The 14,267-nt window shown below is 45.2% G+C and overlaps 1 long non-coding RNA gene across 2 annotated transcripts; it reads left to right on the top strand.

The window, feature by feature from the left end:
- Nucleotides 1-2,965: 2,965 nt before the first annotated feature.
- LOC144119244 (uncharacterized) lies at nt 2,966-12,573 on the top strand. 2 transcript variants are annotated; one of them, XR_013312307.1, is made up of 3 exons: nt 2,966-3,176; nt 3,360-3,532; nt 10,863-12,573. It is a non-coding gene; the product is annotated as an uncharacterized LOC144119244 (long non-coding RNA). The 2 variants fall into 2 exon arrangements; XR_013312308.1 differs by having other exon boundaries at nt 3,250-3,532.
- Nucleotides 12,574-14,267: the final 1,694 nt, after the last annotated feature.

Here is a 14,267-nt window from a genome sequence, read left to right as displayed (position 1 = left end):
CAGTACGGAGCATTCAGTCCCAACACATCCACCCTCCTGTTCTACTGCTGCTCTAGCTGCACCAGACAATAGTAAAACGTCTGGGGCTTATGTCACCCCTTATGACTGTGAAGCAACAAAAGCGGAACGTTACGGCGACAGTTAACCCGCGACCAAACCTGCTTCTACACGTTCTGGTGTATCTATCGAACATGGCAGACTAGCTGCGCTTTACTATCTTGGTGTTTGCGGTGTATGGTTTGCATTGTTTTTCACCTGTTGCTTCTCATTTTTTGCGCTTCATTTGTTCTTTGTAGTGCCTTTCTTTTCTATTGTTTTTGTTCGAAAAACAAAAAAGGGGAGATATGGTGTCATTCTGACTTGTGCGCACATGGCTATGCGCAACTGCGATGAGGCGGCGCACTATGGAAGCTGATCACCGCATGCCAGTATACAAGGAAGCGGGAAATAACGACAGGGTTACTTTCCCCTCACGTGTCAACTGGTTCGTCAGTGTCTGCAGCTGAGTCGCGCTGTTCCCTTGACACAAAAATAAACAGAAAGGAGGTTATTTCATAAACACAGCGAATTGCAAGAATTTTTTATGGTGAATTTCAATAACATGGGGTCACACGCGTGATATTTGTTTAAAGCCCTAAAATTTTCAATTTTTATACCATTGATTGCTGAACGAACGCGTTCAGTATTGTTTTCTCACAACATCTTGGTTAATTGAAGCTAGAGTAACGAAAACTTCGCACTCAGTGATAAAAGCTAGGAGGAAATTTTGTGATTGAGGAAAGAAAACTTGCGCTTTTGATGAAATAGCAAACGTGAAACTAAATGAGTACCACATTCATTTAATATCCAACGTTAGCATTTCACCACGCGATGGTTCGCTCCAAGTCGCAGAGTCCTCTGCCGGTCTGTGCCAGCCTAGAGCTGTACCACTCTGCCACCGCGCCGACTCATGATACATGCATGCAAATCGAGTGTGTTTCCGCAAAAATTTTTCCAACTGCTCAACAAAGGTCCACCTCTTGAAACATAGCTCAACAGAACAAGTCTTTCTCCCTGGTTTGAACCGTCGTCTTTGCGATGCACCGAACAATATCACACTGCTTAATTCCCGGTGAAAATGCTCACTTGTTTCAGTTGCTATTATTCCGGACACTGGACAAAGTATTTGACGCATTCCCCAAGCATTGGTTGCTGTTGTCGGTGTGTTGTCTTTCCTTGCAATCATTTTGGCTTGATTTCGTGCGTTTAATTCTGTGCTTCCGTTAAGTCATGTTTTCAGCGAAGTTGCTGCAGCGAAGCCGCTACTTCCTCAAGAGATTTTAGACATTGCTATTTCCTGTACACCTAAACGGGTGGGCTAAACACCGCATTCGAAAAACAATCGCAGATTGCATAGTGCTCATAATCTGAGTTTTACTCACTGGTTGGTGCGTGCGAGACCTACGTTGGGCGCATATACAGTGTGCTGCTCGTAACTTGAACCAAGAATGGAAAAAAGTTGGTTAGAAACCGCTGCAGTTTGAAACCAAAGACACATCTTCTAACGTCAAGTATAGCTGTTGAGTTTTTATTTTCAAATAATTTATACTGAACTAACATGAACTATTCAAAAGCTTTTGTATTAACGTAAGTGCCAAATTCGTTCTATTAAGGTGCAGGTGTAGCTAAGAAGGATTTTTTTCTACTAACGGGCCTCCCGCGAAGTGTGAAAAAATGCCACGAGACTCTGCTCATGGGTTACCACAATGCAGTGCTCCACACCGCGTTTTGAAACGTCGAAGCGCACGCGCTGACTGCGCCGAAGCCAGCGGCTGCCGCTCTTTTCGATGTAATACACAATGTTAAAAAAAAAGAAAAACGGAGGCTACATTGAACAGCACGACTGTACTGCATTCCCTTCATTTTTTCTGTTTTGTCGGTGTGATTGTTCAATAAAGGTTTCTACGAATAGGCTATCGGTGGTTATCCTATCGCTTATCGCAGATCACAGCTCGCGCTTTGAATTTCCTGGAAAATGCGCCTACTCACTTTCAAGGGTATGCTGACAGCTGTCTGCCGACTAATTCAAGACTGTGACCGGGCATTTTTCTTTCATTAAAAGGGCGTTTGGCCACGCTAGAACACGTTAACGCGTGACTCACGTCATTTGTATGTTTTTTATATATTTCGCGTGCTTTCTACAAATTCTGGAGAAAGAAATAGTGTAGGCTGTGTCTTAACGCCTCCTTCTATTTAAAGAAAGGTAATTTAATATGAAGTAAATATTAAACGTTTTCCGTGATTATCGTTTCTAATGCCGCACATGCCAAGGGAAATGCACTGAACAGCCAGCTGCGACGTGTCACGGTTGGCAAGTTGAAAAGTGGACAGAGAAATCTCGCTATTGGTTTGTATGTACAGCTTCTCGTGCTTGACAGCTCTCGACGGAGTTAATATGCAATCGAATGTTATATCAAAAGGTATTCATGCGTCATCAAATTTTTACGACTGAATTAAAGTACTTCTAAACGTTTTTGCGTCCAACACTTCGCCGTAAGTGGCCTTACATACTGAAGAATCCATAAACAGGCGTACTATATCGTCTCATATTGGTGTCTCAAATAATTTAACTGCTTTTTTTTGGGCTGCTATCAAGTGTTTGTAATATAGCGTGCACAACAGGAAAAAAAGAACAGAAAAAGGAAGGGCACTGATAAGATTTGGTATGTCACTCGCAAGCCTCCCTCTTCCCCTTCGAGTTTTTTCCCTTTCTTTCTGGTCGATTATTGGCCTGTCCCTCTCAGACGCATCGTTACCCTCTCCACACGACCGCATAGCGACACCCGCAAGCATCACGCGCCCATTTTGCTCTCGACAGTGCTACCTACCGGACGTTACCGCTTCCTGGACTCTGTTTAACCTGGTGAGTACTCTGCTCTGGTTTGCCATGGATAAGAATATACGCTATATTCTCTCCGCAGCTATCCAGAAGATCCGGGACATTGATGAGGACACTCGGGACCTGGGGATTCACCGGCGCCTGCTGCTGGAAAGACTGGTACGGAGGTGGCGGTGGTTGACGGACCCTTCCAGCGACACCAGCGAGGACGACACCGACTCGGAGGATGACGTTAAAGCACCCGCTGCGCCTGCTGCCTCCTGCGCCAACCATAAACGTCAGCGTGATCCTTCCCATGGTACGTCCATTGACGCTTCGCTCACTGTTTCTTTTAGACCCTGCACGAGAGGCGGGACCTTAAACCCAATTAGCCATTTTCACTCCGCAAATGAGCCCGGCCCTTCGAAGCGGTGTCGGGTAGAGTCGCCCTCGGACCCTGCACCTACTGCTGAGAGCCAAGGCGGCCTGTTCTCCATTCAAGGGTCCAGTGGACTCCACCTTGCCGCCGAGGGGAGCGCGCCGGCGCCTCAAGACGAGGACGAAGACTACCCCGTCACCGGAGCACCATTCCCGGCCTGGCTGCACGGCGAGACCGGGCCGTCCGAGGAACCTGTGCAATATCCGGACCTTTCCTTCCTGGACTTCTAATACAAGGTGACAGTTATGCATTCTTTTCCTTTTTACTGCACTGATTACATGAGCGCATACTCGGAACAGATTTTAAAATTTTAATGAAGGCATTCATACTCATCCAAAGAGACACATAAATGATCATGTAGGGACACAAGCCATGACGATACCCACTGGATTCCTCTGTACGCAAAAATTTAAAAAGAATTGACAACCCATGTGATCTCAAATGGCACCAGCCTTTCTCACAGACTCCTTTCATACCTACAGGTGTTCACTCAACTGTTCCAGTGTAGCCAGAATTATTGGACACCCGTCATTTTTTTGTTTTGGGGGTTTAATGACTCAAAGCCACTCAGGCTATGAGGGACTCCGTAGTGAAGATCTCCTGAAATTTCGAGCACCTGGGTTTCTTTAACGTGCACTGTCATTGCGCAGTACACGGGGCTCTAGCATTTCACCTCCATCGAAATTTGAACGTCGCCACCGGGATCGAACCCATGTCAGCGGCCGGGCGCCATAACCACTGAGCCACCACGGCGATCAGATTGCTTTGTATTGGTGTTCAAATAGGCTTGACTTAATTTAGCGTGCGTGGTGCCATGACACGTAGCATAAAACAGTACAGCAACATGCCGCTTAACTGCATAGCACATGCTGCACTCGTTCGCACTCGAACAAGAGTGCGAAAAGAATCCTTCACTTCAATGGCAGGTTTCACCTGTTATCGTTGGATAGGCATGCCGAAGATTCCCACCACAGCCAGATTAGTGAGAGTGCGCTCCGAAAAGAAATGTCACCTTGCCGAGATATTCCAGCCTGCCTGAAGCCTGCGCCCTATAAATGCAACTTTCAGCTTATCATATCCGAAATATTATTCGAGGTGTGTCTCAAAGATGATGCTCTGATAGCCTTTGGCGAAACTTTACCTTCCAATTTCGTTTTGCTATACACAATGTTTCACTGTGTACCCGGGAGAGAGGGTAGCTGTAATAGGTGCAGTCAGAGATCTCTATCTGGTCGACTGCCAGCATCTACCGATTTCAATCGGTGGATGTAGCAAGGATTTTGCGGAGTCAGATTTTTAGCTTTGAGCGGCTGTCGCCAGGTTCGGCAGCAAAGGAAGTTGCCCAGGAAAAATGTATTCCTAACCTTTCTTTCTTCATACAAGCAGGCCGCGTTCATCAGTTTCAGCTTGTGAAGTCCCTTTCATTCCAAAATGCAGGTGTAAAATTTTAGCTCGCAGTCCCTTTGATGGACGTCGTAGAAATATGGCAAGGTACAAGGAGGCCTAAGACATTAATCGCAAAATCTTCTTGTCCTTGTTATGGAACCGCTTGAAATTTGTCAAATTTTTCCTAACGCTTTATTAGAGAACCTCAGTGCATTACAGCAATTATTTCAAAAACCGGCCGCCGTGTCAGCCCACGACTGCGTGCGCGCGGTCACGTGATGGGGGGTCATATTTCGTTCGCCTGAGATTCCCGGCCGACAGTAAGAGCTAATGCTCGTAAGGCAAATTAAAGTCATTCACATGATCCTAACTGTCATGGTATCAACAACGCTGCCTCATTATTACATATGAAAAATGCAGGCTACCTCCTTCAGTCGAAAATAGGAAACAACCTGGGAACCAACGTTGTGTGATGCGTGTCGGGGCCTCCAGAAACAACAGCGGGCTAATCAGTGCAGTCAATATGCATTGAGGTACAGTTGCTGTACTGCACCGTGATTTTTTAAGTACCTCTTGAGTTCGTCTCTTATGAACCTCCCAATATTATTGCTTCAGAAGTAAACACCACTATGCCTTCGCATGTGAAAGAAATATTGTTGCTTGATTCCTGAGCTTTAATTGAAGAAGTCATGTCTAATGCGTTGATTTGTAATTCACAAAAAGTAAATTTTTCTCCCTCCCAAAACACAGCAGATAGCTGCACGTGCTCACCTGTCCCCAGGACTTAACTCAGCAATGAGATGCAGCCTTTCACTTCTGGCGATCTGCAGGCGTGCGACTTAAACGCGTTTTGCCTATTTTCTCAATGAAAAGAAAAAAAGAAACACTTCTAAAGGTTCCACCACAATGCTGTCCGTAGATTTACCTCGTGTGTGGTATTCACATAATTATTTTCTCATTCTCATGTGATGGCTGGTTTATTCTGTGAATCTTCAAATTTTTGAAATAAGAACGTGCTATTTAAACATTGTTACCCGACTGTCGTGTTTCGCATCACAATGTTAGCATAATCATGTCCTGATTGAAGAACATTGGTAGCTTCAAACTCCGACTGATGAATTGGCCACCGGTCCCAGATATGGGGCAGCGATGAGCACACCAACGACGGTTGTGGCCACCGCTTTCTGTCAGCAGCGGTATCTTGTCCATGTAGGAGACATATAGGTGTGGAATTTCGCGTGAAGATCACGTTGCAGTTGATTTTTTTTCTTTTCTTTCTTCAGAGGACGGTATTAGTTTGTGTACGAACAGTGTTGTTCGCACTTCGCATGAAAAACAAGTATCATATTCAAGACAAAAGATGAATTAAAATTAGAACAAAAGGATATGAGAATGGTATCCTCAGTTAGAGCAAGAAGCTGAGATCCCGAAAGCAGTAGCTGGATATGATAGTGAAATTGAAGCGTCAGAAAAAAAGACACCCGGTAGCTTCAAAAAAACAAGTGACATTTAGTGCTCACCAAACTTAAATTTAAAATTTTGTGCTCGCGAAAACGAGCTAGACAACATTCTTAGTGGCAGGCGCTTACTCTTGGAGCTCACAATGGCTCCCAGAGCTGAAAACAGCCATTCAATAGTTGTGTGGGTTGTTAGTGTTTAGAGGTATCTGCGTGTGTCTTGTGACTCGCATCGAGAGCACCACATTCATTCAATTTTAAATGGGCACGTTTTTTGTGCGAAAAAACTAAAAAAATTAGCAGTGTATTAACTATGCTACAGCAAATTCTTGAGCGATAGATCTTCACGTTTCTGCATGATTTGGCTGTTTATTACCTCTTGGCTGGATTTGTTGCTTGCGGCTGCTTTGTGTGTGTTTGACTGGGAATAATGACGGTGTTTACAGCGTTTAACCACTTAAGTATTTAGCATGCTTCCTGAGTCGCACCTCTTCTGGTGAACACCGTCTTGTTGTTCATGAAGTAGTTTGCCTTTTTTTTGCACTTCGAGAATGGTCATAGTTGCAGGCGTCACTCGTTCAAATACGGGATCTGGTGTGGTTCTCTATTGCGTGATGGGAACGTTTGGATCGGAGCTGTGTACAAGAGCTAGTTCTCTCATTTGTTTTATGAAATTGACGTTGGAGTAGGCATTCTTGTGGACTCTCCGCTAATTCTTTTATACAGTGGAGCACGTGATAATTGGCATAGTCTCTACCCCAACTATAGTTAAATGGTATGCTTTGGATTCAATTTCGATGTCAAGTCACTAAAAGGTCAAAACAAGGCGAAACAGACGAAATGAGTAAGATCAACGGCATAGTCAAATCAGGCTGGACATGGTTTCGTTAGAAATCGAAGTATATCAGATTCCGAAGATGGTCTAAAATTTGGGAGAGATCCCGGTCAAACTTATAGGCCACCATCGTATTAATCATATTTAAATTAGTCTGGACATCGGTTTTGGTCCAAATCGATGTAAGTAAACTTTCTGCTGTGGGGAGGGCTGCATTTTAGTAACGACCCGAGTCTAATATCGAGAAACTATCGCTTCGCTACAGACCAAATTAGAAAGTCACTTCAATGTCATGCGGATCCCTTGGACTGAACCTGGAGTTTGGCATTGAGTGGAGCCTAAATGACATGCGCATTATAATTGAACACGAAAATAAAACTACGCCAGCAAAGCCCTATTGTCATTGGCATAATTAAAACGGGGGCATGACCGCAGCGGTGGTCGAGCATCTGCCTCGTATGCGGGAGGTGCTGGGTTCGATCCCCAGTGCCACCCGGTGCCCACCGGTGATACAATGGGTATAAGCTTTCCTCTGGCCTGGTTGTCGGCTAGTGAGGGGTAAAATGCTTGGAAACTGGGTCTCCGACCCCAGCTTGACCAGGAGAAAAATACCTTGTGCCATGGCGCTCTTTGGTCATAGACGCCCTTGCACCATAAAAATCCATAACCACCATAAAATGGGGGCGGAGTATTTTCTGTGCATGAATATTACAAATACCACCTATGGTGGTCATGGTTACCGAGAGGCCACGCGAGCATTTGAAATGTCCCGCAAGCAAGGCAGTGACCTGGACTTGAGCGAACATACAGACATCGGTTGCGAAGACTCGCCGAGTTCAGTACGACGCCTGTTTAGAAAAAATTGGCACACCCTCTCGTACTCTAGAGTAGACGTAAACAAGAAATTAATGCACTACAGGAAGGCGTAGCTTTTTTTGACAGCCGCACTCGGATCTCAGTGAGGTCCCACGTCACCCGATTTTCTTCCCTGAGCTTCCTTTCGGTTGTGCGTTTAAACCAACTGGTCCCATCAGTAGCTTTTCTGACCATTCTTCGCGACCAACAGCGTTCGTGGATTTGTATTCATGGCGACCACGCGACCAGAGCTGGTTAATGGCCTCGCAGCTGGATCGCATCACGGGACCTATGTCGCCGCAGCGCGCATGAAATAATGAGATGCAACTCATGAGACACTGTGGCCCGTGCATCAAGAGCCACCTGGACTCCTTCGCACCGCGCGCTGGCTTTTACCATCACGGGCAACGAAGGTCACACATGCGTTGCGCGGGCTGGAGCGCAGCAAGTAGGCACCATGGGCGGGTGACCTGAAAACTTTGCCAACGTTCGTTTGTGTTCGGCTACGCGTACTCCGGTTTGGGGCCCATCTTTTGTGCTCCTTGAAATGATATGTCATTTCATTCTTACAATTGTGTGCGGGGCTTTTTAAGCACATAGTGGCGCAGTTATCTTGTGCTCCAAGGGAAGTGGCAATCAGGCGGTCTCACGTAGGTATATCTCCAGATAAGCACGAAAATCTGGTGCCAGTTACAGTCAAGCTAACGACACTATTTTTCGCGGCCTTGAAAAACGGGTGCGCGTTACAATCGAAGGCTCGTAGGAATCGCGATAATACGGTATATCTTCAAGAGATGCAGACGGTAGCTGTATGACCTGAACACAATCAAACCGCGGCAGAAAGCGCTGCACGCAATAACCGTTTTGTAGCCAGAGGCCTTATTATGGTACATATCACGAAGGCCACAGCAACGCAGAACAATAACATGCGACGTGCCAGTTTTTTAACGCGGGAAGCGTTAGCAGCCAAATATTTTTCGATTATCCTAAAACCAACACTTTTTCAGGCAGTCTGACAGACGCATCGCTGACACATGACTCGTTGGTTTTTGAAATTTCGACTGCTTCCGTTGCTTGTCGTCTCACTTAATTCTGGCGAAGAAGCACACCTTCCTCTGAAAGCGGTGGTGGCGCGCTTTCAGTTGCTATTGGGCGTGAAAGGCATCCACAGTGCTTTCCCCTGATGCACGTTTGTGCGAAAGCCAACTCGCGTCCTCCCGTTCAAGTTTCCGACGCCGCCGTGCACAAGATGACGGCTGCCACAGCGGGCGTGCCAATTATCCAGCTCGCGTGTTGCGTGCGCGTATGGCTCTCTAGACTTGGGGCCTGTGTTCATGGCTACTTTTCACACAATGAATAATCGCATTACCCGTGTGCGCAGGATGTCTCAGTAACGGACAAAGAAATGTTTTTGCCCTTTGATAGCACGAAATACGAGAGCCTTAAATCAGATGTCGTATTTATTTGTTTGCAAAAAGCTCTATATAGCCTTTCTTAAGCGACATGCCGAGGTTTACATAGTTGCCTTCGACGAAATACGTTTCACAAATTAGATTGCACTCGGAAGGCTTTTAGCAACGGCTGCACTGCGAAATCCTGTTTCCCAAGCTAAGCAAAAGATGTTGACCAGTTGAGCCTGTTTCTGAAGCGGTACTGTTACAATTTTGTGCCGAGTGGACCTAATGCGCCCTAATGCACTGGTACAGTGGCCGCTCACATCAAATTAAACCTCAAGATTCGAGATGCAAGCAGTATGGTTTTGGATATTAGACTCTGAGATGTGTGCCATACGTGGCTGCATTCTGCTACTGCGCATGTGTAGGTGTAATGCGATAATCTAGGTTACAGCTACGGCAGTGTGCAATGGGGCTGCTGAAACTTGCCTGTAGCGGAAATAGTCTACAGTTTCAGTAGTTGTGCGGACAGCCAGCTTGTTGATAATGAATCTTGGAAAATAACAGCGAGAAAGAAAGGAAGCCCAAAGCAAAGATTGCTTTTGGTGTCTGTCCTGTACGCATGTATCAAATTATCATGAAGCTTTATTCTTTCATGCAGGCCTGAACAGTTCGTCCTGATGGGTCGGATCCCTAGTGCCGCCTTGCACCCACCGGTTGCACAGCGTGTAAAAGCGTTGCCCTCGGCTGGTCCTCATGTCTCTGAGTTGCATTGCTTAGAAATGGCTTTTAAAGCCACATTGATAAGTACAAAACACCTTTCACAATGATGCTTTCGCCTAGGACACATTCCTCGACATAAGTTATCATCGTAATATTATTCGTGATATTGTAAGCAGTTTATTTCGATGCATATGTTAGTTATGACATTGCAATTAAAATGGCCATTTTCGAGTCTGCCTTCAAAGCGTTTTGATCTTCTTGCAAAGTCGTCGACGACCACCTGAATCCAGCACATGAATTTCATGGGGGACAGCGCATGTTTACTGACTAGCGCAATTTAAATTGCCTGCGCGTTGTATTACAAGGCAATTCCGCTGTTCAGAATACATTTGTAACGAGTGCAGACAGCAATACCCTTGTTTTCCTTTGAACGTCATTATACTTTTGCAGCGCGCTCTGGGCACAAAGCTTCAAAATTGGTCTAAAAAGTGACTACAGATTGTTTTGAGGTTATTGGAGAGATGGGAATGGTACATACGCATTCTGGAACCCGTGGAGGGCCACTGGCTGATGTGAAGGGGCGAATGGAACAGGATGTGTGCAGTGGGATAGTAGTTGTCCAGGGCTTGGTCTGGTGATATTTAAATATATAGAGCTAAACTTGTGCTGCAGCAAACCAGATATCTCTCTATCAAACTCTCCCCTCTAGCTTCTTGTTCCACTGCTCCCCTCTGACTTCCATCAGGCCTCTTATCAGCCCTTCCCTCTTTGATAAGGTCATTGCGAATTCCTTATCAACTTTACCAGCCGTGCAGGCCGAAGGTCCCTTAGCCGTAGTTCAATAGTGAGCGCTCGACAGTAGCATGTGCCGCTTCCACCGGGATATATTTTTATATTCGTGCTATTATCTCCCCAGGTATCGCGAAGATCCCGCAGATCGACGAGGACCCTAGTGACATGAGAAACCACCGTCGTCTACTGCTCTAAAGGCTTGTCGCCGAGTTGTGGTGGACGAAATAATACTCGAGTGTCAGCATCGACGACGAGAGCGACTGCAGTGGCGACGCGAGCGACTGCAGCGGCGAATGGAGCGACTTCAGCGGCGAAGGGAGTGACTGCAGCGGCGACGAGAGCGACAGCCGCGATTAGGAAAGCGACGGCAGCCAGGATGACAGCGAACGGAGCAACCTCTCCAGCGCAAAGCCGGGCCCTGCTAGCCGTGGAAATGTCGACGTTCCCTCAGACGGTGTACCTTCTTCCAAGAACGAGGAGAAGCGGATGATAGTTCCGGGAGGCAACGGTCTCAAGCTGGCCCTGAAGAAAAGCAAGCCATCGGTGGACGCAGAACTGAAGTCCTAACCTGTCGTCATAACATCGCTCCTGACCATACACGGCGGCTGCAAGCACCTGCCCTTCACCGAACCAGTTCCAGATCGCGACTTCTCAATCAGTCACATTTAATGAAACCCAGTGATCTTACGCTCTTCTGTAGTTCATGGCGGGGATTTCGGAAACTCCTAAAACGCTATCATTTTCCTAAATTTCAATGGAGAGAGTAATACCAGCACACACATAGAGATAAAGAATACAGTAAATATAAATCAAGATTTCAGGCGGGATTACGTAATGTACAAGAATAACTTTGAACCAGAAACGCCACTAAAATGGACAGAAGACGGCACAAGCCGTTTTTACAGTTACATTACTTTTTTGAACAACACATTTGCTTACATTGCCTAGAAACAGTGACCACACATAAAAGCAATAAACTCCGAGAAACGCAACCTCTCATCAGGCTGGGTTTGGAATAAGGTTAGACATGTGGAGTCAAAACGAAGAGAATATCTTTCTCGTACAAGGTAATCCAAATCTCGCTCACACAGTCGCGGGCAGTCTTTGCTACACTGAAATCTCGATTTACTTCGCGTGTGAGTTTAACTCTTTGGGCTGCCAGGGCTTACACTCGAGGAAATGCTTGGGCCCAACGTTTAAAATGAGCTTTCGATTTTTTTTCCAAAGACTTCATTGGTACCTCACGTCCGTAACTCTAGTGATTTACGGTCAGATTAGTCTTCTCGGTTATTTCTAGCAGCTCTTGCTCAAGTTTTTACAGGTTGTTTCTTGGCAAGGCATTAAGTGCATATTCTCAATAATTTATTTATTTATTTTATGCTGTCAGCCGTAATGCCGTTGCAGGGTAAATGCGTACAACTCAAAACGTACACACAGCCGCAAATACAAAATTTATATAAATTTATATAAAATCATCAATCATCTTGCCAGCAGATAAAGCCACAAGTGCGTTAGAAATGTAAGCGTTCATAATAATACGTTCGGTTTCAGACCACCGAGGATCAGAACCGCAGGTAAAGAACATACTGAATGACAGCAATGGAAAATGGTTTCAATAGCCTTAAATAACGGGAGAGATAAGTTTCAAATTGCTGTAGATTGTCTGCTTGTAAAAGGTCCTGAGGCAAGGAATTCCATTCAGCTATGGTTCTGGGGAAGGATTATTTAAATGAATTGATTCGGGCCGTCATGGTTGTAACTTGATCTTGCTCAAGTCTTTACAGGATGTTTCTTGGAAAGTAATTAAGGTGCATTTCCTCAATAAAATTATTTATCTGCGACAGGGGCTTGTGCTGTCGTATTTCACTTTTCTGTGCTTGTCTTGTCCGTGGCAATTTCTCTGGTGAAGAAAGACGTTATTTTATTTCAGGTGGTACTGGTCTAATGAAACGAAGTAAAGGAATACTAAGTGATGCGGAGCAAGCGGGTGTAGCTAAGATTTCAGAAATTATTTGGCTAGGGCAAACGACTGACAACCGAAAAGGTAGTTGTTCTAGGATAGTGAAAGCTATATTCGACATCGTCAGTTTGTAGCACCGCTGGTGAAAATATAATGGGTCTGATAATTACAAGCGCGAATAATTCAGATGCTATCTAATCAATTCGGTCGTAATGAAGGCAAACTAAAATATTATACCACAGCTTTCAATGAAATTGCAACACGGTTATTTCATGAAAACATACCGAATTCTTCGGAGTTCTGTATGGCGAATTCTAAAAACATGTATTTTGTGGAAAATTCTTTGCTTAACTGGCTAATATTTTCAAATTTCATTTTCTTGATTGGGGCACAAACGTGTAGAGCAGATACCATCCCACACGCCATCTGTTAATTGAACCTACTGTAACAAGCACCTTCATTGTCAGTGATGAAACCGAGAAGGAAATAACGTCAGTGAGGCAACAGTTTGCGCTTATAACAAAATAGCAAAAGAGGTATTTAATGAGAGTACTGACATAAATGACTGGTGTTTCACTGCGCGCTGTTTAGTCCCAAGTATCCAAAAAACTTAAAAATTTCTAGAGCTGTGCCTTTATTAAGGGCCCAAATCTGTGCAATATATATTTATAATTTTTGTAATAAATAAATACCCCAGCAAGTAAAGTAGTTTCTGCTTGATAATAATGTAATTTGATCTGAGCAGCATAGTTTTTCGTTAGCCGCCGCGGTGGCTGAGTGGTTACGGTGCTCGGCTGCCGGCCCGAAAGACGCGGATTCGATCCCGGCCGCGGTGGTCGAATTTCGATGGAGGCGAAATTCTAGAGGCCCGTGTACTGTGCGATGTCAGTGCACGTTAAAGAACCCCAGGTGGTCGAAATTTCCGGAGCCTTTCACTACGGCGTCTCTCATAGCCTGAGTCGCTTTGGGACGTTAAACCCCCATAAACCAAACCATAGTTTTCGTTACGGTAATTCACATCTAAGCTGCCGCAAGACCCTCGCAGCATAAGAACGTTGCTCTTCACGGAAAGAAACTTAATATACTCCACACATTAAAAATCCTCTTATCGAAACAACGTATTTCATGTTACAAATAAATGTTTTTGCTTTGGGAACTGCTAAGCATCAAAATTCATTCATTTCGGATTGCCTCGGTGCTACCGATACATGCGCGTGTATGACTTAATAGGCAGCAGTTGGAAGTGGTGCAGCTGCTTGTCATCCTCTTTTTTGGGTTGTTAAATATTCAGATTTTTCTTATGCTACGCTTACCAATGCTGTAAACAACTATATCATCGCTATATGAAAAACGGCCGTGGCTTAGCTTGGTTAAGCCTGGTGATTGCTTCGCAAAGGAAGAAATTATGAGTTTGCCCGACAGACTCACTGTCGGGCAAACTCATAATTTCTTCCTTTGCTTCTGCTGTTTCCACAGAGGAGGTTGCACGTTGTCGCCGAGCTGCATACTGGGCACGTCGCTTAGAAAGTCGTTCTTCTTCCATCTCCGTAGCTCGCTGATGCTTCCTCT

Source organism: Amblyomma americanum, chromosome 2 (genome assembly GCF_052857255.1).
Source record: "Amblyomma americanum isolate KBUSLIRL-KWMA chromosome 2, ASM5285725v1, whole genome shotgun sequence".
Taxonomy (NCBI): Eukaryota; Metazoa; Arthropoda; class Arachnida; order Ixodida; family Ixodidae; genus Amblyomma; species Amblyomma americanum.
Note: the sequence above shows the minus strand (reverse complement) of the source record. Positions and strands in the feature narration are given on the sequence as shown.